Below are 21,520 nucleotides of genomic sequence, written 5' to 3' on the forward strand. Positions count from 1 at the left end.
AGGGGATTCGGGGTGCAGGCAGTGCAGAACTGCCGAGAGTGGCAGGGGTGCAGAGGTACAGGGAATGTAGGGGTGCAGGGAGGTGCTCAAGCACGTGGCCAGGATCAGAAGGCAAGTGCACATCCTCGCAGTCAGCCTGACCCCGGGAGGCTAGTGCAGTGGTTTGGGGCGGCGGCGGCGGGGGCGGCGGCAGGTGGGAGGCTGCCCGGGCAAGCCGGTCGATTTCTTCTCTTCCCTGCAGCCTGGACTGGGGGGGGGGGGCCTTGGCCGCCGGAGATTCGCCAGATGTTGGACTCCAAGTAAGCTTGCTCCTGGGAGGTGGGGCGGTTAGGTCAGCGGGCGGCGGCGGCGGCAGCGGCAGAGGGGCGGAGCGGGGCTGCCCCTGGCGAACTGGTGGAATAGCTGCCTTGTCCAGGCTGCCGGGCCTGGGAGCGGCCTCTGCTGCCCCAGGTCGCCCGACACAACTGTCCCACTCAGCTTGCTGAGTGGGGAGTGGAGGCGGTGTCGTTAGGGTGCGGGGCCCACGGGGGTAGGGGGGCTGCCGCGGGGGAGCCGGTCAATTCGCTCCCCTCTCCCCCGCGGTGGAGTCTAGGAGCGGCCTCCGCTGCCCTAGAGGCGGGACGCCGGTCTCCAGGTGAGCTTGCTCCTGGGAAGCGGCGGCGGTGCAAGGGGGAGGGTTGCCGTTCCAGGGAGCTCTGCTCCATTTCTTCTCTCCCTTGCGGCCTGGCCTGGGGGCGACCTCTGCCGCCGGAGATTTGCCTGAGGTCCGACTCCAGGTGAGCTTGCTCCTGGGAGATGGGTGCGCGCGGTCAGGGAGCTGGTAAGGTGGTGGCTGCGGGGATAGGGAGGCTGCCCCAGGGTAGCTTGTTGTTTAGCTCCATGTCTGCATCTCGTTGCCTGCAGGCGGCCTCTGCTGCCCCAGGTTCCGGGAAACCCCTGTCCCACTTAGTCAACTGGGGGCGGGAGGCAGGGTAGTCAGGGTGCAGGGGTGGCGGGGGTCGGGGGCCTGCAGCGGGGAAGCAGGCCCATTTGCTCCCATCTTCCCCCTGGCTTGTCCTGGGGGCGGTCTCTGTTGCCCTGGGTTACGGGACACGTGTGTCCTAGTCAGCCTGACCCCGGGAGGTGGGCGTGGTACGTTGTGGGTGGTGGCAGCAGAGGCGGGTTTCCCATGAAGCCGGTCCATTTGCTCCCATTTCCCCTCATGGTTTGCCCTGGGGATGGTCCCTGTTGCCCCAAGTTCACCGGACATCCATCTCCAGGTCAGCCTGCTCCCTAGAGGAGGCCACCGTGGGGTCACGGGGCAGGAGCGGTGGCTGATGCGGGGGGATGGGGATGCCTTGGGGAGTTGGTGGATTGGCTCCCCTCTCCCCGATGGCCTGGTGTGGGAGTGGACTCTCCTGCCCCAGATCAGCAGACATACCTGTCCCATTCAGCCTGCTGGGGAGGGGCGCCCTGGGCGGTGCCTTTAAGCTGCGAGGGTGGCGACGGCGGGGGTAGAGGACCTGCAGTGCGGAGCTTGTCAATTTGCTCCCGTCTTCCCCGCGGCCAATCCTTGGGGCGTCCTCTGCTGCCCAAGAAGCCAGATGCCAGTCTCCAGGTCAGCTTGCTCCTGGGAGGCGGACGCGATGAGGTCGAGGGGCAGGGGCAGCTGCGACAGCTGGCTGCCCCGCCTAATGGGGCCACTTTTTCTCCTTTCCCCTGACCTGGCCTGGGGACGGCCTCTCCCGCCCAAGATTCGCCTGACACACCACACCAGCTCAGGTTGCTCCTGGGAGGTGGGCGCGGTGAGATCAGGGAGTGGAGAGGAGAGGGGTGCTGCCTATTGTGAGCTGGAGGATAAGCTCCCATCTCTCTGGAGGCCTGACGTGGGGGCGGCCTCTGCTGCCCCTCGTTCCCAGGTCACCATTCTCAGGGTCATATTGCCCCGAGGGTGCATTAAGCTGCGGGAGCGGCGGGGTGATGGCGAGGGTATGGAGCCTGCCACTTGGAAGCTGGTGGTTTAGCTCCCATCTCCCCAGCAGCTTAGCCTGGGGGCAGCCTCTGTTGCCCCAGGTCGCAAAGCACAGTTTCCCTGACAGCTTAGCCAGCAGAGGTGGGCAGGATGTGCTGAGGGGGCGGAGGCAGCCACCAAGGCAGCGACGGAGGGTGCTGTCCCAGGCCAGCTGGTCTATTTGTTCCCATCTCTACCTTTGCTGCCCTCGTTTTGCAGGACGTCCTTCTCCAGTTTATCCTTCTCCTGGGAGGTGGGTGCAGTGCATGCAGCCCAAGGTCTGGGCTCTCCTCTGGGGAGGGGAAGAACTCTCTTGTTCTCCTTTGTCTTTATTCTTCAGCAAAGGGGTTACTTGACCCAATTCTTAATCCTGAGAAAGTGTAGCCTGTGTTACGGAAGAGCTGCTGGACAGTGTGGTTTCTAGGTGGGTTTTCACATCAGCTGATGCCCAAGGCAGGCAGGAAAGCTATTACTCAGAGCTTCTTAGTGTGCAGTTGGGGGATAGCCCCGCTGTCCTCACCATGCTTTTTAAAAATGTGTTACTCCCCTCTTTTTCCTAGGTGACATTTTAGGTTATTGGGTCACAGATTGCTGGCACACTCATCCCTGTTCTCAAACATCTCTTAAACTTGGGTGAGGTGATAAGTAGGGGAAGAAGATGATATACTGAATGGTAACAATACTCAAATTTGCATTAAAGCTAAATTCTGTCCATCTTTTTCAAATGATTTTTCTCAGATTCAAAATCCACGACCTAGTGAATGTTGTACTCCTGTGTAAATCATTGATCTTCACATCACATTTGTTAAATGGTCAATGAGATTTGTTAAGTAGATTATTCCTGAAAGAAAAAGCTCAGGCTTTTGAGACTTCCTTGTCTGATGTCACCCAGGCAGTCACAGTAGAAGACACAGCTGATATAAAAAATCCCTCAGCTGCCTGAACTGCAAAGCTTCTGGGATTACTGATCCCCGAAATGCAGGTGACTCTTGATGATATTCTGGGGGATGGTTTACATGATCAGATTCTTCCAGTCCTGTAAATGGGTTCCGTAGCCCCAGCCCCGGGAGAACTGGTCATAAGGGCCATATCGTGAGGGGTGGGATGGGAAGGCAATGTGTAAGAGCTGGAATCACTGAGATTCCACACTCGCTAAACACAGACTCCAGAGCCTAATTGTTGTCAGGTTCTGTTCTGGATTTGAGAGTGTGTTCAGACATGATTCTTGCCCTTCAGGAGTCACTGGCTTGGTGGAAGTAACCTTTACACAAATCTGGGAAGGATGGCAATTAAGTAAATGGGCTGTTATGGTTCTCAGTGTGCCCAGGCTCCCTCTTCCAGACACTCGTGGGACTAACGAGAGTCATGTTATTCACACATTCACTGATTTATTATCCTTGAATTGATCATTTGTCCCATAGTAAGTGAAACAAGGGATCAGGAACCTGAGTTTTGTCCCCTCTCCTATCACTGATTGTATCTGTCAGTCGGGCGCCCTGCGTATGCATTGTGAAGTGGTGGTATTTCTTGCCCAAAGGGGCTGCACTGTCAGTTCTGAGAATCAGGGGACTCTCGTGGGTAGGACAGCACACTGACACACATGACAACCCCCACCCCGTGAGACAGCATTGTCGATGCTCAGGTGACCCGATGTAGATGGCGGTGTTAAACCTGAGAGTGTTTAGTGATCTTGCTGGCTCTGAAAATACAGACTACCGGTCCCTACCTCTGGAGACGCTGAGTGTCTCTACCCCAGAATTCTGCATTTTAAGAGGCACTTTAACTAATTCTGATGAAGATGATCTGAGTGTCCCATTGAGAAACAGTGTTGTGCGATACAGCAATATTGAAGATTCTCAGGGAACGTTGTCTTTTTAGGATGGTCCAAGGGCCCTCACTTGAGACTTTTGCCTTGGGTTTAATTGTATGTGTTCAGAAGTGATGTCTCTCACTTCCAGTGCTTGTAAGCATGCTCTGTGAAGGGACTTGCACTCAGTAGATGGCAAAAACTATGATTCTTCAGGTCACTAAGCTAGAGTGTGAGCAAACTTTTTTTTGGTTTTCTTTATAGCAATGCAGGGTCTCCCGAGAAGAGATTCAGACTGAACAGCTTTGTGTCAGGCTTTGGAAGGCCGCTGGTGCCCAAGGTGTTCTCTGGCAGCGCAATGACGAATCTAGGTCCCTCTTTCACTGCTACATCAATGAAGTGGACCACTTGGGCAAGGCCAAAGCTGGTATCTCAACCATTGCCCTTGACAGTGATATTCGGCTCCAGGAAGCCATCAGATGCAGCAGGTGGCCACAGGAGGAGCCGAACAGGCTCATGAAATGTGACATCCCCAACTTCATCAACAAGGACCAGAACTCTTCCTTTGGGGAAGATGATATCCTGTTTTTGGAACCACCAATTTTTCTAGAAGATAAGCCAGTTGCTCAGACCTAACACAAAGACTTGAATTGAGAAACGTGTTTTGTCAAGTGTCTTTCTGAAGATGTGAAGTCTGTCTTTGTATGGCAGGAATTCCCCTTTCACAAAATTGTATGTGTTTGTGTCTGAGAGAGAGAAATGGAGGCAGACAGAAAGACGGAGACAGAAGAGAGCCCCCTCAGAAGAGAGCTAGTTAAGGTGAGTTTTTGTGCCTTTAAAAAGCATTTGGGGTTTTGGGGAGAACAAAGTATTTACACTGTCTCATTCTCCTAGTTGGAAACCTTGGCCCCATACTCATTGTTAGCGGCCTTGAACGGGGGTTGGCATGGTGCGTTTCATCTGGCGCTGCCACTTCCACGCTCTGTCTTTAGCACGTTGCTTTGCCTCTCAGGGATGCCACCCTTTTAACTGTAAGGAGAGGAGTCTGGAGTAGGTGATCCATCCCAGCTCTGGTGTTTTGCAAATTTCTGATTTCGTATTCGGATGAGGCTGGAATACACCCAGAGGAGTATAAACCAGGCCCTACCTCCTGCCTATTGCTGGGGCATCCCTCAGGTCTGTGCCTTCTACTCAACCCTTTACTGAGCCCAGTTTTTGTCAGGAGCCCAAGTGCCTACCGAGATGGCAGGGGACGTCACTCGTGGTCACGGTGGCCATCGTTTCTATTGGTTGTGCTGAAACAGCTCTCCTGAGATCTCCCGGCCACTCTTGCTCAAACCTGAGGACAACCCTGTCGTTTCTTTCCTAGGAGGAGGATCAATGCATGGTGCAGTTTATGACAATCCTGTCCCCAGGAATGCACGAAGGTTATCAGCTGAGTGAGGGGAGGTGCCTCTGTGTCCCTGTGTCCCTGTATCTCTGTCTGCTCACAGTGCCCTGCCATCGGCTACTGAGCAAGAAAAGTGCTATTCATCATGATGTGTGTTTTGCAGACGTGTAGGTGATGGTTGTGTGGCTCTTGTGTGGGCTTTGAGCTGGGATGTTGAAGGGCTTATACATACCTCATCAACATGTATTTGAGGTGGCCTGGTGCCACACAGACTTGATTCATGAAGGCATCAAGCCTGCACACTGGTTTGGAAACAACTTGGTTTTGATCAGTCACACTGCATGCATGACTCGCTGCTAATATCTGGGTGGTTTTTTCAATTTAGATTTATTCACCCAGTGTCTTGCTTAAGCTGAAAAATAATTTTATTTCACCAGAATATTCTCTGATTCTTTGTTTTCACACATCCAGTTTTTTAATTCCTTTAAAAATTGTTCTGGAGGACTTCCGGGCAAGATGGCGGAGTAGAAGGACGCTTGTAAGCCACCCTCTCCCACAAATACACCAAGACCCACATCTACAGACCCACTCAGCCAACCAGAGCACCTGCGGAACTCCAACAGATCATCGCCCTCTTCAAAAGACAAAGACGCCAAAAATCTGGTAGGAGAAAAGGAAAAAAGAAAGAACAAAAGGCAAAGCAGCACGGGACGGGTCCCGCGGGGAGGGAGCGGCAAAGGAGGACTGGCGCTTGCTCGCTGGGTCTCCCCTCTCCAATTGAGAGGCCAGCGGGACGGAGGGGGAGCCTCCAAGGCTTGGATCTGTACAGAGCAGCCCTTGTCTGACAGAACTAAGTTAAACGGGCACAGAGCGTCCCCCCGACACCCAGCCTGAGACACGGGCCGGCAGCGGCGGGCAGGGCCAGTCTGCACAAGCCGGGCGGAGGACGGGGGCGGCTACACGGAGGCAGCTCCGGGGGACTGCAAGGGGCTGGGCGCCAGGGCTGTGGGTGTACAGGACAGAACAACCTGGGCCCTCCATAAAACAGCAAGGTTGATGTGCTCTCGGGGGAAGGGTGCATACCCCCATCTCTGAAAACCCGCGGAAATTTTCAGGGGAAGAGGGGCGGGGCCCAGGCAGAGCCGCCATATTCTCCGGCGCTTAGCACCCAGGCGGGGGCAGAGGCGAAACCTGCATACGCACCGAAGGGCTTAGCAGCCTCAAGGGCCAGACTGAGATGGGCCTACAGCCCTGGGCAGTTAGGATCCTTCCATTCTGGTCCCCCAGAGAACTTGCTCCACAAAGACAAACAAGCAGCTGGGTCTTGGCTCGGAGCAGGGACGAGGCTACCCCTCAGTCTTCCCCGAGCCCACCCACGGAGCGCGACCAGGACTGAGCGCGACCAGGGCGGAGCGCCGGCCAGGGCGGAGCACCGGCGCAGAGTGCGCAGCCGCACAGAGCAGCGGAGCTACAGGCGGCGCAGGCAGGGGGAGAGCGGCCCCCCGACTGTCAGGCAGGAACACAACCCCTGACCGAGGTGCTGGGAGGGGGCACGACCCGCCCTCCTGCCTGGCCAGTCTGCAACATCTGAGTGCGGCATCCGGAGGGGCAGTGACCCGCCCGCCCGAAGCAGAGGAGAGCTGCATCTGACCCCGTGTTAGGAGGAGGCACGATCTGCTTACCGACAGGTGCTGGGAGCAGCACAGAAGAGGGCGCCAACGGAGGGCCTATGAAAACAAGCTGAGCTTCCAAAACAGGACGAAGACAGAAGGACATCACATTAAAAGCACACACACTCCAGGAGAACAACGACAACCCCCCTTTTTTTTTCTTTTTTTTTTTTTTTGTTTTTTTGTTTCTTTGTTATTTGTTTTTGTTTTGTTTTGTTTTGTTTTAATCTGTTTTTACCTGTTCTATTTTCAATTACTCTATTACTTTTTACTTCTTAATTCATTTCTATTTCTCTTGGGTTTTGATGTCCTGTTATTGATTAGACACAGGCTTCAAACACATATATTCATCTCCCCACCCCCCCTTTTTTTTAAAGGTTTTAAAAGGACGTCTCCACCCGATTAATACTCTGCTTCAACCCGCTGTTCTATTATTCATTATACATTGTTTTCAAACACTCTTTCTCCCTTCTTTTAAAAATCTTTTTCTCTCTCTCTTATTTTATTCTCTTTTTTCTTTTTTCTTTTTTTTCCCTAAGTTCTATTCCTAAATAGGCATTAGATAGATAAAATACTTAAGGTCCAAAATAGACAACTGATACTCCATAAACCACAGTGCCAGAGAGGTATGAGCACGATGAAGAAGCAGAGAAACCTTTCCCAATTAACAGAACAAGAGGAATCCCCTGAAAGAAAGCTCAATGAAATAGAAATCGATAGCCTACTAGATCAAGATTTCAAAAAAGGTGTGATCAAATTGCTGAAGGAATTAAAAGAGATAATGCTTAGAGAAATAAAATATGTCAAAAATGAAATTGAAGCTATAAAGAAGAGCCAAGCAAAATGGGAAAACTCATTGACAGAGATGAGGAATGATCTAACAGCTGTGCAAAGCCGACTAGTTAATGCAGAGGAACAAATTAGTGATCTAGAAGACAGGGCAACAGAAAGCACCCGTTCAGAAGAACTAAAAGATAAGCAAATAAAAAATAATGATAATAGCATAAGGGACCTATGGGATAATATAAAGCATCCCAATCTTCGCATAATAGGGGTCCCAGAAGGGGAAGAGGGATCAAAGGGAATTGAAAAGGTTTTTGAAGAAATCATGACTGAAAACTTCCAAAACTTAAAGAAGGAATCAGATATCCAAGTACAGGAAGCTCAGAGGGTCCCAAACAGGAGGAATCCAAATAGACCCACACCAAGACATATCATAATCAAGATGGCCAGAGTCAAGGATAAAGAAATGATTCTAAAGGCAGCAAGAGAAAAGCAAAGAGTGTACTACAAGGGAACCCCTATAAGGCTCTCAGCTGTTTTCTCTACACAAACACTACAGGCCAGAAGGGAGTGGCAAGATATATTCAAAGCCCTGAATGAAAAAAAGATGCAGCCTAGGATACTTTACCCAGCAAGGCTATTCTTTAGGATAGAAGGAGAAATAAAGAGTTTCACAAACAAAAAAAAGCTGCAGGAGTTTAGCAACACTAAACCCATGCTAAAAGAAATATTGAAAGGGCTATTCTAAATAGAAAAGCAGCAGGATGCTACAGAAATGAGAAACCTACAACTGGAAAGGTGATAACTCATGAATTACAAATAAAGAAAACACGAAATTGTAAAAGAAGACATACAAATCACTGAGAGTGGGAGAGGGAGGCAGGGAAATATAGAATTTTTTTCTTTCTTTTTTTAAATTATTTAAACAGTAAGATGGGTTTGAGATCATGTTATTATCAGTTTATTAAAAACGGTATAGGTTAATAGATTTACAAAAAAGGGTAACCACAAGTCAAAAATTTACAAGGGAGTCACAAAAATTAAATAAAATCCATGATAATACAAAGGAAAATTACCAAACCACAAAAGGAAGAAGAAAGGAACAAAGAGGATATACCAATTCAACTGCAAAGATAAGTTCAAAATGGCAATAAACACACATCTATCATTAATTACTGTAAATGTTAATGGACTAAATGCTCCAGTCAAAAGACATAGAGTGGCAGAGTGGATAATAAAGCAACAACCTTCAATATGATGCATACAAGAGACCCACTTTAGGGAGAAGGACACATATAGATTGAGAGTGAAAGGATGGAAAAGGATATTCCATGCAAATGGAAAAGCCAAAAAAGCAGGTGTTGCAGTACTGATTTCAGACAAAATAGACTTTAAAATAAAGGCCATAAAGAAAGATAAAGAAGGACATTTTATAATGATTAAAGGAGTGATACAAGATGAAGATATTACACTCGTTAATATATATGCACCCAATATAGGAGCACCTAAGTACATACAAGAATTACTAACAGAGATAAAGGGGGATATTGATGGGAATACAATCATAGTTGGAGATTTTAACACTGCATTAACATCACTAGACAGATCTTCCAGACAGAAAATAAACAAGGCAACAGAGAAATTAAATACTACAATAGAAAAACTAGATTTGGTGGATATTTTCAGAGCTTTACACCCCCCAAAAATAGAATATACATTCTTTTCAAGTGCACATGGAACATTTTCCAGGATCGATCATGTACTTGGACACAAAAGAAACCTCAACAAATTTAAGATGATAGAAATTATCTCAAGCATCTTTACTGACCACAATGCCATGAAACTGGAAATCAACAACAGAGAAACAAAGGAGAAAAAAAGAAAAGCATGGAGATTAAACAATATGTTATTGAAAAAACAATGGATCAATGAGGAAATCAAAGCTGAAATTAAAAAATACCTTGAGACAAATGATAATGAAAGCACAACCACTCAAAACCTATGGGACACAGCAAAGGCAGTGCTAAGAGGGAAGTTAATAGTGATACAGGCCTTCCTCAATAAAGAAGAACAATCTCAAATAAACAAGTTAACCCACCACCTGAATCAATTAGTAAAAGAAGAACAAAAAGCCCCAAAAAGCAGCAGAAGGAAGGAAATAATAAAGATCAGAGAGGAATTAAATACAATAGAGATTAACAAGACCATAGAAAAAATCAACCAAACCAAAAGCTGGTTTTTTGAAAAGTAAATAAAATCGACACACCTCTGGCCAAACTCACAAAGAAGAAAAAAGAGAGAGCACAAACTAGCAAAATAAGAAAGGAAAATGGAGAAATTACAACAAACAAAATAGAAATACAGAATATCATACGAGAATATTATGAAAAACTATATGGAAACAAACTGGATAACCTAGAGGGATGGACAAGTTTCTGGAAACATACTGTCCACCAAAACTGAATCAAGAAGAAACTGAACACTTGAACAATTCGATCACTAGAAAGGAAATAAAAATAGCAATTAAAAACCTCCCTACAAATAAAAGTCCAGGACCGGATGGCTTCACCAGGGAATTCTACCAAACATACAAAGAAGAACTCATACCAGTCCTTCTCAAAATCTTCCATATGATTGAAAAGGAGGGAATACTCCCAAACTCATTCTATGAAGCCACCATCACCCTGATACCAAAACCAGGCAAAGACACTACAAAAAAAAGAGAATTATAGGCCAATATCACTGATGAACATAGACGCCAAATTCCTCACCAAAATATTAGCAAATAGAATCCAACAACACATAAAAAAGATTATACATCATGACCAAGTGGTGTTCATCCCAGGGACACAAGGCTGGTTCAACATACGCAAATCAATCAGTGTAATACATCACATCAACAAGAGAAAGGACAAAAACCACATGATCATCTCAATCGATGCAGAAAAAGCATTTGATAAAATTCAACACCCATTTATGATAAAAAACTCTCGCCAAAGTGGGTATAGAGGGAACATATCTCAACATAATAAAAGCTATATATGACAAAACTATAGCCATCATAGTTCTCAACGGTGAAAAACTCAAAAGCTTCCCACTAAAATCTGGGACAAGACAAGGATGCCCACTATCACCACTCCAATTCAATATAGTCCTGGAAGTCCTAGCCACAGCAATCAGGCAATAGAAAGAAATAAAAGGGATCCAAATTGGAAAAGAAGAGGTAAAAGTGTCATTATATGCTGACGACATGTTACTATATATAGAAAACCCTAAAAGGTCCACACAAAAGCTACTAGAGCTGATTGAAGAATTCAGCAAGGTAGCAGGTTACAAAATTAATGTTCAAAAATCAGTTGCCTTTCTTTACACTAATGATAAATCAACAGAAAAAGAAAGTAAAGAAACAATCCCTTTAAAATAGCACCCAAAGTAATAAAATATCTGGGAATAAATCTAACCAAGGAGGCAAAAGAATTATACACAGAAAACTATAAACCATTGATGAAGGAAATTAAAGAAGACTTTAAAAAGTGGAAAGATATTCCATGCTCTTGGGTTGGAAGAATCAATATTGTTAAAATGGTCACACTGCCCAAGGCAATCTACAGATTTAATGCAATCGCTATCCAATTACCCAGGACATATTTCACAGAACTAGAACAAATCATAATAAAATTTATATGGAACCATCAGAGACCTAGAATTGCTAAAGCATTACTGAAGAGAAAGAAAGAGGCTGGAGGAATAACTCTCCCAGACTTCAGACAATACTATAGAGCTACAGTCATCAAGACAGCATGGTATTGGTACCAAAACAGACATATAGACCAATGGAACAGAATAGAGAGCCCAGAAATGAACCCACAAACCTTTGGTCAACTCATCTTCGACAAAGGAGGCAAGAATATACAATGGAATAAAGACAGTCTCTTCAGCAAATGGTGTTGGGAAAACTGGACAGCAGCATGTAAAACAATGAAGCTAGAACACACCCTTTCACCATATACAAAAATCAACTCAAAATGGATTAAAGACTTAAACATAAGACAAGATACAATAAACCTCCTAGAGGAAAACAGGCAAAACATTATCTCACATACATTTCAAAAATTTTCTCCTAGAAGAAATAAAAGCAAGAATAAACAAATGGGACCTAATGAAACTTACAAGCTTCTGCAGAGCAAAGGAAACCAGAAATAAAACAAGAAGAAAACCTACGGAATGGGAGAAAATTTTTGCCAGTGAAACCGACAAAGGCTTGATCTCCAAAATATATAAGCAGCTCATACGACTCAATAAGGAAAATAATAAACAACCCAATCCAAAAATGGGCAGAAGACCTAAACAAGCAACTCTCCAAGGAAGACACAAATTATCAAAAAGCACATGAAAAAATGTTCAATATCACTAATTATCAGAGAAATGCATATCAAAACTACAATGAGGTATCACCTCACACCTGACAGAATGGCCGTCATTCAAAAATCCAAAAATGACAAATGCTGGAGAGGCTGTGGAGAAAGGGGAACCCTCCTACACTGCTGGTGGGAATGCAGTTTGGTGCAGCCACTATGGAAAACAGTATGGAGATTCCTCAAAAGACTAGGAATAGACTTACCATATGACCCAGGAATCCCACTCCTGGGCTTGTACCCAGAAGGAAATCTACTTCAGGATGACACCTGCACACCAATGTTCATAGCAGCACTATTTACAATAGCCAAAACATGGAAACAACCTAAATGTCCATCAACAGGTGACTGGATAAAGAAGATGTGGTATATTTATACAATGGAATACTACTCAGCCATAAAAACTGACAACATAATGCCATTTGCAGCAACATGGATGATCCTAGAGAATGTCATTCTAAGTGTAGTAAGCCAGAAAGAGAAAGAAAAATACCATATGAGATCGCTCATATGTGGAATCTAAAAAACAAAAACAAACAAAAACAAAGCATAAATACAGGACAGAAATAGACTCATGGACAGAGAATACAGACTTGTGGTTACCGGGGTGGGGGGTAGAGGGTGGGAAGGGATAGGCTGGGATTTCAAAATTGTAGAATAGATAAACAAGATTACACTGTATAGCACAGGGAAATATACAGAAAATGTTATGATAAATCACAGAGAAATAAATATGACAATGAGTGTGTATATGTCCATGAATGACTGAAAAATTTTGCTGAGCACTGGAATTTGACACAACACTGTAAAATGATTATGAATCAATAAAAAATGTAAAAAAAAAAACCAGAAGTACCTTTCCTGAGGGTCACTTCCTGCTGACACCCTTCACTGCCTCCTGTGTCAGTTTTAGTAAAACCCAAGCTCCTCCAAAGCCCTCCTCCCAGGCCCTCCCCAGTGTCCTCCCCAGCAGGGGCACCATCCACCCTGGACCACAGAGGGCAGTCTCCACGAGTCCCCACCCACAAGCCTCCAGGCCTCTGCCCGGGCTGCACCTGGCACCTGAGCCACCTTCTTGACTCCTTCTCCTGGATGACTCTTACTCTGTCCTCAGAACTGAATGTAGAGCCCATTTCTTCCAGGAAGTCCTCTCTGATAATGTCCTTTAGCCCTTGGCTGGGCTTCCTCTACAGCAGCGACCAACTGGTGTTTGTCCACCCACTCCTTTGAGACCATGACATCTTGGAGGCCACATGGGAAATAGGAGTGAGATGACAAGAGGGGTGGGAAGAGCAAAAAGCAAAATCAGAGCCCAAGTCCCAAATTTAAGGATTCTTTCTCAGAAAAAAAGAATAAAATGTTTCATACGTGTGTCATTTGGTTATGATTTTTGTGGCTCATGGAAAGGAAGAGCTTGGTGTTCTAGTCCAAAAACCAAGTTACATGCAAAGAAATGTATATATTCATATACAAAGCAAGCCAGAACTGCTCAACAACAGTTTGAAGTTAAATTCCAAAGGGACTTTGATAAAGGCAATCTCTCTCTCTCTTTTTTTTTTTGAATCATTTAGTTTCAGAAGTATTTGTATAACTAAGTGATTGCTACAGCCCATGATTCTGCACTGGAGTTTTTGGGGCTGAGTAAGCCCAGATTACATGCACTGTGTAAATGCAATCACACCAACACACTGACAGGCGCCTTAGTGGCTGAGCTGAATTTTCAAAGCAGACAACCTTACAATGGAAGACAGTTATAAGTAGAAAGTGAGAAATGCAATGTTCTGTACTCAATTTCATACTTTATATGGGCCATTAACCAATAGTGCATCTTGTCTAATTAAACCCAAAAATAAATTGCCAACATCGATTTTCTCCATCTGATCGTTTTATGTTAACATTGGTTATCAAACCCTCAATCCATATGGAAACCTCAGGCCTACGCTGCAGCAGAGTTACATCCCGCAGAAGACAGCCGATCAAGGAAGAACTGGAGAGTCTCCCTTCAGAAGCTGCTAAGTCTGGTTTTGCACCTGTACGTCATTTGCAACCACGTCATCGTCAAAGAAGTAAGACCTTACATCTGCGGGGCGTAAAGCACTGAGTTGCTTCCGAACAATCAAAGAACACTGAGCTTTGTGAAACAGTCCTGAGGCACATAAATCGCACTTTTTCTGAAAGGCTCCAAAACTGACCCCCTTCACCATTCGACGTACAACAGGGAGGTACCGGAATTAGTAGAGAAAACATGCCCTTCATGTCTGACAAGGCCCTGCTTGAATCCTGCTACAGCATCTACTAGCCGCTAAACGGACCAATTCCTTAACCCCTCTGAGAAGGCTTGCCAATCCGCAAAAGGGGGCTGCCACCGCCCACATGTCAGGGATGGATGTGAATGGAACACTCAATTAGTGCGGCTGACTGGTACCTGACACTGGGCCTGGCTAGTTTCCCTCAGCTGCCCTTCTCCCCCTTTAAACTTGCACTGTTGCCTCTGGGAAGGATCAAGCCCCCGCAAGAGACTGCCAGATTCTTCTGTGTATCCCCAGATACATGAATTTACCTAAGGAGGCCAGAAAAACTACCTGCTCCCCAGTCACTATCAATATTCTTTACAGTCTGGGTTTTTTTAACTCTGTTTTGCAGGGAGACTATTCCAGAACTGTCCAAGCACCATTCTCCAGGTTGTCTCGCCTCCCAGCACCGATCCCTTTTCATCTCAGATCCTCTCTCTGATTGCCTTCTGTTCATGGGAAAGAGAGTCCTGTAGGGTGGGGACTCGCTAGGCCTCCCTCCCTCCCTCACAGGTAAGTGTGACTACCTTCTCCCCACTCCCCACTCCAACTCCAGCTTCTGAGGAGTCTCCCCTCCAGGACCCTGCAGCCTCTGCATCTTCCCAAGACACACACGGGGCCATGACCCTCCCTTTAGATTTCATCCTGGCTGGCCCTGCCCACCCCTGGCTGGCCCTGCCCACCCCTGGCTGGCCCTGCCCACCACCTGGCACCTTAGGGATAAATAGCATTGCTCTGAAAATCACAAACGCCACTGACTGACACACCAAAGCTGCATTGTCTGGGCTTTCCTCCAACCGAGGCACAGCCCTGCCCTCCCTCAGCCTCAGTCTGCACCTCTTGAGAAGAGCTAACCCACATGTAAGGCTGTGAACACCAGCTAAGAAGGATGAATCCCAACGTGTGTCTCAAGTCCGGAAACTTCACTTGAGCCCCAGGCTCATAGACCCGAGTGCCTCTTTGACGTCCTAACTTGGATGACAAATGGCATCTTAAAAATCCCTCATGTCCACCATTTACTCTGGAATTCGATTCCTGGCAGGTACCTCCCAGTCTCCCCATTTAACTAACAGAACCAGCATCCACCTAGGTGTTTGAGGTCACATTCAATATCCCGTTCCCTCCCCCCAGCCCTGCCCTGGAATCAGTCCTGTTATTTCTGTCACTAAGTTCATCTCAAGTCTGGTTCTGCAGGGACCATGGCCGTAACCCCACAAGCTCACAGCATGGTGCAGTGAGTCACAGTCCTCCGAAGGGTGCTCCTGGGAGGAGGAGGCACCTCCTGCCACTGGTCACCTCAGAAGACACTGGATTCTCACACAGGTGGCCCAGGAGAAGGGACTCAAATTCGTCCGTGGTCTGAGCTTTGAAGGACCCGAGGTCTGGGGGAGCTCATAATTAGCAGACACACCTGCCAGTGAGCAGAAGAGGATGGAGGAACCCAGGCAAGGCTGTTGTCACTCCGACCCCTGGGCTCTCAGGAGCCACGGGAAAGGCCTGTGTCCAGGGCACAGCCCAGGCATCACAGATCCCAGCCTGCATTTGCCAACCCGGACAGCCTAGACTCCTTCTATTTCCAACATTTACTTCTGTTCTTTTCCCCACCCAGAATGTGATGGACTCTTTCAAAAATGCTGGCCTGTCTCAAGCAAGACTAAGTCAGTGAAAAACGCAGTGTCGACATTTGGACCAGAGCATGAAAGGAGAAACAAGGCCTCATGGCCAGCATGACGGTGGTGGCCAAACCCTTCCCCCGGGTGAGATGAACCATGGTAGGGGTGAGAATGCAAGGTCCTAGGTCGGCCAAAGCTTCTTCCTTCACGGCTGACTGGGGTGTTGGACACTCACTACCGCAAACTAACGACACGGCCGTCAATGGTGGATGTCAGCTGCAACAGACAACGAGTCAGCTACTTACTGCCAACATGGGTTAAAAGTAAAGGCCGGTGTAGGGAGGCCTGCATGGCTGCTGAGGCAAACCACAGACCCGGCTCTGAATGCCCACTGGCTGAAGCAGAGTGGAACCTACGGTCCCCTTTAGCGGTCCGTTTGTCCACCAGATCCAGGTGAGCCAGCCTCTTCGGAGAAGGCCATGTTGTCCTGATACTCAGAAAAACCAGTCTCGTACAGCTAACAAGAGTGGTATGGATTTTAGACCCGATACTGCCCCTTTATGAAGGCAAAGTAAAGTAAATGGCACGGGGGAGTTGAATGCAAAAAAAAAAAAAAAGTGACTGCTTCCTCCAACAGCTGTTCACCCCCGAGACGGCCACTTCCTCACCAGTGACCGCCGGCCAGGAAGAGCCATCACGCACGGCACACAGCAACAGCCAGGAACCACGTGCTGAGCACTTTTGTGTAAAAGCAGAAATTGAGCAAGGTGCTGCAGACTTTGACTTTCCAAGTTTAAATACTCCATGAAAAGAATCCCTCAGCAGCAGCCTAAAGCAATTCGAATCTCACTTCTTCAAAACAAACAAACAAATTTAATAAGGGCACATTTGTCACCAAATATGAGGGGGACAAAACAGGTTCCTCAAAACAAGGATTTTAAAAGTTATCAAACACCAGTGGGTGATGTGCTAACAAAGCAAATATTCCAAAAAATTAGAAAATAAAAAGATGACTAGAATAATAAAAGGACCAAGGCAGCTGTTAAGTTTTTGCTTTTGAAAGCGATGGAGACAGCATGGAGGACGATCTAGCTATTTCTAATGCAGGGTGTGCACAGCCCACCTTTTCAGACGCAACAACATGCTCACAGGGCAGTACAAGAGAAAAAGGAAAAAAGAAAAAGGAAAAGAGGAACAAGCGAAAATTAGAAACACACAAGAACAAAAATGACTTTGACAGCCTGAACAAGAACTTACGTGAGTGTGATGAGGACAGGGACGTGGGGACGGTGAGACCCACACTCACCTCCTGCTCCAGGGAAAGCAGGGGCCTGTGGGGAGCAGCGCTGCTGGGGGAAACCAACGTGGTCAGAGCCCCAAACTAAAACTCCACCTCCATGCTTCTAGATAGCTTTTGAAGTACAAAATGTGGTCGCATTTCAGGCTGGACAGTTTTATTCACTCCTACCAAGAGTAGCAGGAGAGAACTAGGCTCTGCTCCTGTACCAAAGCATTGTTTTATAAATTAATGACTGTGGAATAGTAAAAGGAACAATGGAGTAAAATTGACTGGAGAAGAAATTGCTTGACCCGAGCTCACTGGCCGCGTTATCTCCCTGACGTTCAGATGCTGGCTGGACGCTTACTGTACCAAAACAGACCCACCAGGAGGGAGGTTTAATGCACTGCTATATTTTGATGCCGAGAGCCATGCCTGGTACACGAGGTTCTGGGTAAACAATGGTGACAGTGTCAACCACTATGCGCTAAGCACACATCCAGTTACTCAGCCAAATCCCAAGGACAGACTTCAAAAGGCAAAATCCAGCTGGCATTCTCTGGTGGGTCTGCAGACTCAGAGCCAAGCAGTTGCTGAGCAAAAATGTCACCAGTGACTCCTATGACAAAAGAGGAGGCACTGGCCAGGGGGCTGGGGCAGGGCCCCAGGCTTCCAATGCTCACCAACCAGTCTGTCCAGGGGAAGAAGTTGGTCCCTGCTTACGTTTCTCCAATGCACCTACCTTGACTAATGCTTGGGGGCTCAGCAGGAGGTGACACGTGAGGTGAACGGAGCCAGTCTGGGAGAAGACCGGTGCTGGCAGCTGTGCCTTCAGCAGTGCCCAGGCTCCTAAAACTGCCACCTCATCTCCAAGTAGCAGAAGGGGAGTGCGGACATGTAGATCACAGAGCCCTGTGAGGACAAGTACAGAACATGGCCACGACATGCCTTGCCCCTTCCTTAAGCCATAGAGGAATATCCGGGGAGGAACTGAAAGTTCATCCAGAGTTCGCCAGGCACCACACACAGGTGGGACTCGGGTCCCCTGTGCCTCTCACTCACAGGGCTGGTCTGGACTTTCTTTTTCTCAATTCTCTGGCATCTTCTCCTCCAACTGATCAACAACCAGAAAGTAGGATCTGATCTTAGCTAAGTTCAAGAATCACAGAACACTGCCTCCACAGTGGGCCTGGCAGCATGTGCCAGGTCCTCCGACCGTCACCTGTGGGACCGCCATGAGCGCTCTCCGGACTCAAGGCCCGAGGCTGTAGGCCGCAGGGACACAACTTCCCTCACTCTCCTCAGCAAAGTGGGACCACTTCTTGGCAAAGGCATCTCACCCTCTTCTGCCCGAGGGACAGCACGATAGACACAAGGGGAAACAGAGCAGAAGGTGGGGCGGTAGGCAGCCCAGAAGAGCTTGTCTGCACTTCTGAGGCAAAGTGAGGCCTTTGACCTAACCACAGGGACAAAGTGAGGAGGAACCTTTCCCTGTTCTGTCCCATACCCTGTGACACGCCTTTCCCTGTGTAAGGAGTTCATTCGGAGGTCCCTGGCGGTGTTTCTGATGTCCTAACCTGGCATGGTGGCAGTTGGGCATGAAGAGAGGGTCTGAGCCGTGCAGGTGCTGGGCCTAGGAGTCAGGAGACACCGGCACCACCCCCAGGTCAACCAGAGCCTCGTTCTGCGTCTCGGGATTCGGCGTCTCATCTATAAGCAAAGGGATGAGACTGTCCCAGGACAGGCTGCCCAACAGAAATGAAATGAGATCCATGTAAAGAAAGTTTCCCAGTTGCCATATTTAAAAAGTAAACAAAGAAACAAACAAACAAAAAACAATTGCTAGAAACTGATTTTAAGAACAGATCTCACTTATTCTACTTTATGTAAAATACTATCATTTTGACATGTTATCAATACAGAAAGTAACAACATAGATTACATTCCTTTTACTAGATAAGTCTCAGCGTCTGATGTGCATTTGACCTACAGCACATGTCAGCTCAGACCAGCCTCCTCCTCAGCACTCCTAACATCAGTGGCTGCGCCTACTCTATTGGACAGCAAGTCCAAGGGTCCCACCAGGGGTCCTGGCTGAAAAGCGGGAGTAAGTGTCCACATTAACCCTAAAAGGATCTCTCTGAAACAAAGGCAGATTCACTTTAAAATGTCTGTAAACCGGCGGGCTGCACCTCCCTCCACCCTTGGCTACAAGAAAGCCCTCTTCCTTGCTGATCCCTTCCTGGATGTCAGGAAGCAATCCGGCTCACAGCCAGGGTGGCTGGGCCTTCAGGTAGAGTTACCTGCTGTCTGTGTCCAGTCCCATGAAGTCCTCCTTCTCAAACAAGTTGCAGAGGAGGGGGATCTTGTCCCCAGACTTGTTGGGGGCCCTATCCAGCCACTTGGACTTGAGCAAGATGAAGAGAGACTCAGTGAAGTCCTCGATCCTGTTCTCCAACAACCTGCAGTCCTCGTAGATTGAAGGCCACGTCGGTGCGTGCCTGCTCGGCTACCTCCCCATGCAGCACAAAGACAAATTGCTGAGAGTCATTAATGAGGTGCCATACAGCTCCTCTGCACTTGGAGCTTCTCGAAGGCCTTGGCCGAGAGGCAGTCGGTAATGGTGACAAGGCCCACTACTTTGCTGTGGGTCTGGGAGTTTCTCCACTCATTCTCGGGCGCATAGTGGTGACTTTATTGGATACAGAGTGCCAAATGGGAGCCGAACTGGCTGATCTGGCTCACCAAGGAGATTCGCTTATAGATGCAAAAGAAATTCTCCTCTGAGGTGATCCCAACGGGTTGGACCACCACGGGGAGTGTCTTGTAGTCCTCAGCACACTGTACGTAGTCAGGGATGCTCATGTTGCAGGCCCTGCCGAGAAGGGAGAGGTGATCGAGGTACATACTGTGCTGTGGTCTACAGGCCCCTCTGGGTTGAGGTGACCTGGTGTGTACCAGCCAGAAGGCAAGGGAAGCCCAAGCAAAGCAGGGGGTACAGTATGTCCTCAGAGTCTGCACATGGCTACCGTAGCTCGGATCACATTACCCAGCTTTTGCTCTAGGTTTCCGGCCCCTGCAGAGAAGGGTCATTTCTTGTTTTTGCTCCAAGCACCTAGCCAGACCCTGATGCAAAGTCAGTGCTCAAAACTGCTGAATAAAGATATGAACAAAGGAACTGCTTTCCCCAATCCTCTTCAGCAGAATATAAACAAAAGAACCACAGTGGGATCAAAACATCTGGATTTCAACTCCAACTTATTTGGACCCCTAAGCTGCAGAATAATGGATAAGAAAACTTGCCTTGGGAAGGAGGGTACAGTTCAGTGTTAGAGTATGTGCTTAGCATGTACGAGGTCCTGGGTTCAATCCCCAGTACCTCATTTTAATAAATGAAACAAATAAATAAACCTAATTACACTCCTCAAAAAATATTTTTTAATTCAAAATTCAAAAAACACCATGCAATTGACACAACACTGTAAACTTGCCTATACTTCAATTAAAAAAAATTCCTTGCCTTACAAGAATATATCTAGATTATGGAAGTTTGCAAATGTAAAATGCCTAGGGTACTACCTGCATAAAAAGGTGGGACTGTACAAATTTACTATCCCTCCATTATGAGCTATATTACCTTTGGGGGGGATTATAACTTCCCAGAGCTAATTTCCTCAGATAAAAAAAGAAAATATTATCTGATTCTCAGTACTGCTGAAGAAACTGATAACCCTATAAAAGCATCTGACACACTGAGGTTACTCAATAAAAGTTTGTTGAATGAATGAATAAACAAGCAAAGTGAATGCTGCTCCCTGCCACAGTCCATCATAATGGTACTGCCTGGAAATCCCAAGCCCATGTTCACCCAACTCTACACTAAACATGTGGGTGAACTGTGCAGGCCTGTGTGCTTCTCTAAGCCGCAGTTTAATCATGAATAGAAATGAGGGCAATAACACAAACCTCAAAGGATTAGTGAGTCAGTAATGAATTGTACCCCGAATTTTGCAAGATGGAACCATTAAGGAAAATTGGGCAAAGTGTCCATAGGCCCTCTCCATATTAGCTCTTACAACTACATGGGAATCTACATTACATCACAAAATTAAAAGTCTAATTTTTTAAAGAGTCTATTGAGGTTAAATGAGCTCACTGTCTCAAATAAGGAACTCACAGCACAAATAGGACAATCCCTAGACCATGAGATACACTCAGTTAAATTTCCCACTGAACCCACTGGTCCCTCCAACTTCAGAGCACGAGGATGGGTCCTCGTGGC

At 47.3% G+C, this 21,520-nt stretch overlaps 1 pseudogene; it reads left to right on the plus strand.

Annotated features, from left to right (window-relative positions):
• The first annotated feature begins 3,646 nt into the window (after window positions 1-3,646).
• LOC140694610 (melanocortin-2 receptor accessory protein 2-like) lies at window positions 3,647-4,451 on the plus strand (annotated as a pseudogene).
• Window positions 4,452-21,520: the final 17,069 nt, after the last annotated feature.

Source organism: Vicugna pacos, unplaced genomic scaffold (assembly GCF_048564905.1).
Source record: "Vicugna pacos unplaced genomic scaffold, VicPac4 scaffold_65, whole genome shotgun sequence".
NCBI classification, from domain to species: domain Eukaryota; kingdom Metazoa; phylum Chordata; class Mammalia; order Artiodactyla; family Camelidae; genus Vicugna; species Vicugna pacos.